Source organism: Littorina saxatilis, unplaced genomic scaffold (assembly GCF_037325665.1).
Source record: "Littorina saxatilis isolate snail1 unplaced genomic scaffold, US_GU_Lsax_2.0 scaffold_310, whole genome shotgun sequence".
Lineage (NCBI taxonomy): Eukaryota > Metazoa > Mollusca > Gastropoda > Littorinimorpha > Littorinidae > Littorina > Littorina saxatilis.
This window is the reverse complement of record NW_027128475.1, coordinates 43,705-47,652: the sequence shown is the minus strand read 5'-3', so window position 1 is coordinate 47,652 and position 3,948 is coordinate 43,705. Positions and strand designations below refer to the sequence as shown.

Genomic DNA, 3,948 nt, shown 5'->3' with positions numbered 1-3,948 from the left:
CTTCACTGCTCCTGCGAGGATGGTCGCTTACCGCAGGAAAAGGTAACTGCGTATGCCACGAACTGTCCGCGGCGGTCCGCGGTAGTGTAATACCGTCCCTTGCAGACCTCTTCTCTGCCGGAGATACAACTGAACCGATTCTGTTTGGCTTCCTGTTTACATTTTAGCGCTTGTTGTGGGATAAAGGATGTTGACAAAAGAGGATTTTTTGAAGTGGGACGACTTGCCACTGGAGTACATTTTTGGAGTATTTACGGAGGATGATGTGAAAGCGGTTCCGAACCTGAAAGTGACGAAATCGCAAGCGAAACGGTTCTTCCGCCGTCTCCTGCAAGTGCAAAGCGTCAACATTCGTCTGCTAAGAATTTCAAGAGTCCCGATTGCACCAACAGTTAATATAGTTATGCCTCTATCAGCGGTTTCAGAAGACATGTCACCAAGAAGCACAACAAGCCACATTTGAAAGGTAAGATTCCATATAATATATACTAGAGGAATACCCGGCTTCGCCGGGGTGAATCGCGAGACAGAGACAGACAGCGTGGCGGTTCATCACAATCACCTCTGCAGGCGAAGTCCTGTCAAACGGGATTGAGAATTTTAGAGCTTATTTCTTAGCCCTATATTATCTGTTGTGGCTTCTCAAATGCCAGAACATACAGACAGACAAAAGCCGCTAGACCCCATCACAAACAGAACTCTACAATCCACAGGTTTTTGCCCACACACACACACACAAACACACACACAGAGAAGCCGTATATATATATATATATATATATATATATATGTATATCTATATCTATAAATATATAGAGATAGGTGAGAGTGTATTTTTCGCGTGGCTATAAATTGATTCGACCTTTTCACTTTGACAGTAAGAACAACTTACGGGTGCAAGGGAAGCGTTGTGGACAGCGCAGTGGACAGCGCAGTGACATTCTAAAAATAGTAATAGTAACTTACAAACGGGAAAGCCACACGAAGGAAGGGAGATAAACGCCAAACACTGGAGAAGATAAGGAAGAGTTACTTATAATGGTGAAATGAATACAAAAACCAAAATCAGTTCAGCGCTGCGCGCTGAGAGCACGTGTTGAAATATCTTATCGATGATATTGTGTCCGGGGTGTAGCTGAATACGGTGTCCAAATTTGAAAAAGATCCACCGAGAACTTTGGCATTGTGATGTGGTGTAGCGGCTATGGTGTGTCGGTATGGGGGCCCGGGTAGCTGAGGTGGAACCAAAATAGCTGAGGTGGAACCAAAATCGGTTCAGCGCTGCGCGCTGAGAGCACGTGTTGAAATATCTCATCGATGAGGTTGTGTCCGGGGTCTCTCTGAATAAGCCCACCAAATTTGAAGCAGATCCATCGAGAACTTTGGCCGTGCATGGCGAATACACAAATACACAGATACACAGACACACACACAGACACAAGTCGTATATATATATGGATATCTGCGCGTGTGCGTGTGTGTTTCATAATTATTATCATAATAATATAGTCTAACTGAAACACCTACCCTAATAAAATAAAAATGTAATTTATTATAGTATTACATGGAATACCAACATACCAATCACAGTAAAACCGTGTTATCAGTGGACCTTGAAGCCCAACATATTAATGCATCTCCTGAAAGCAGCGGTGAAGCAGGAATTTGTGAATGGGGATTTCTGTTATAGTAGACATCTGTTTGGGAACCTGCATACTTACAAAACATGTTCATTTTAGTTTTTACATGATGAGCAGTAAACATGAATTGTGCTGTGTATCCTGATGTTGAAATTTACCCGACTGCATTCATTAAGTTGTACGTTATCATTCTCTGTTTCAGCCAGTGAGCATTGAATTGACAACGGTGACGCCCAGTCTGATGCAGTTGCAGTTTTAGACGGACTGGTTGAGGGAGACTGCTGTGACGCTGAGAGGAACACCCGCCTAAGCAATGCAACCTTCAGAGACCTGCTCATCAACGCTATTAAAAGGATTGAAGAGGATGCCTATATTAATATCTTCAGAGAAATCATCTCTTACTGCCATAGCGGCAAGTATCGTCTCAAGAGATGGCAATGTGGATGAGATGATGAAACATTTAAGACTTTATAAGCTTCACTCATGCGTCAATAATAAAGATGCTGGGTGCACAGATGTAAACAAGGTACCATGAACTTATGAATGATATTCCTTAGGTTCAGGACTGAAGGTATTCATGTTTAGTCACTTTATGTAGCATGTGCATCTGGTAGACATAGCTTGAATCAGTATTCAGATAGCTAGCATGTTTTGGACATACAGTATTTGGCAGTCCATACTGATCTCTTTCCTCAGTACTTTCAGTGTATGGGTACAGGTGAACTGATGTGTGGAGTGCAAGCATTTATATTTGGGAACTGAACTGGTTATGTTGTCCTGTCAAACTCTGTGAAAATTCCAGAAGCAGAATAATGGTTTTCTTTTCCATTGTCATGTGCATTTTGTGGTACTGCAAAAATTCTGATGCTTGTGTGAATTTTAAACTGTGCTCATATGCATAGTGATGTATACTTCATTCATTGTGACTGCATTCATCTGCCTGCTCTTTGGTTTTTTGTGTGTGAATAAATTAGTTTCCTGTCATACAGTGTTATCAAGTTTTGGTATGAAGGTGATGATGTGTGCTTTCTTTTCTATCACCTCTCCCTATTTTGGTGGGTTTTTTTTGTTTTGTTGCATACACAATAAATAAGAACAAAGCAAAGAATCAAAAATTTTCTGACTAATTTTTATTAAACACAACACCTGTCATCAGTTAAACTAAGTTAATCTTTAAAATCTTCGGTTCCTGATGAATCGCGATCAACAGTTAGCTCCGCACACATCGGCCCAGGGCAGTCCTCAATCAGAAAATCACCCCACTCCCAAGGTTCTGCTGGAGCACCCTCGTCAAGCCTGACAAATAAAAAGAAAATATAGTCATTTAATCTAACTTGATATTTCCAACAACAAGTACATAAGTAGCCTTGGAAATGTGTTTATAGAAAGACTAGTAGGTCCTTTCAAGGCAAAAACTGAAAAAGGCTCTGCCTTGTGAACATTTATTTGGCCCTGTTGTCATTGTGTTATGTTATTATACATGTATGGCTTTGCTTTTAACTCTGTCTCACAGTTGGGAACAGGAGAAATATGTAGTTAGTCCCTCCTTTTTGCATTTCCCTTCACAAATCATAAATCCAGGCTAGAGTACTTGACATACCTAAATTCGGTCATCCCTTCTACATTCAAAACTGCTGACAATATAGTGTATTATTTTAAATTAAAATTATGAAAAATACTTACTGGATCTGAGTACAAAACTGCAACAACTTGTCTTCCTCAGTCTTCATATTCTTTTCTTCAGCATTCTTTCTGCATGCTGCACCCTGTTTGGATCTCGATCCTTTCCGAGGCATTCCAACACGTTTCCTCCGCCCCATCTGGAAGATCATTAAAATAATGACAACATAAACATATTACAAATGCCCCTACATAACCAATTAAATGTGTTTCTGATTCCTTGTTGCAACACTCTTTGCAGCTCACCACTAACAAAATTTTAAAAAATGTATACGCTTTGACTTTAAGGTAACTGTAAATCTGTTAAATTATCATTATTATATGAAATTAAAGTCAGATAAGCAGCAGTACAGATATGACACATGTGCAGATGAATTGTACAGGAAAAACCCTTTCTTTTCATATATGACATGACATATTTTATTATTTATTTGACTCTTTGATTGTCGGTAGAGTCATGCAGCAATAGCTCTTAGACTAGGACTGAAATTCTGTTATCATCTGCAAATATGTCCAAATATCCCAACTTTAATGCAATGATTTAATTAAAGTAAGAAAAAGAAAGGAATAATGGATGCACCTTGCTTTCAAAAACATAATCATTAACACTAGTTAAATCATTCTTATC

The 3,948-nt window shown here is 39.5% G+C and overlaps 1 long non-coding RNA gene across 1 annotated transcript; it reads left to right on the top strand.

The window, feature by feature from the left end:
* LOC138956824 (uncharacterized) lies at nucleotides 1-2,624 on the top strand. The gene is made up of 2 exons (XR_011452819.1): nucleotides 1-466; nucleotides 1,843-2,624. It is a non-coding gene; the product is annotated as an uncharacterized lncRNA (long non-coding RNA).
* The last annotated feature ends 1,324 nt before the right edge of the window (nucleotides 2,625-3,948 follow it).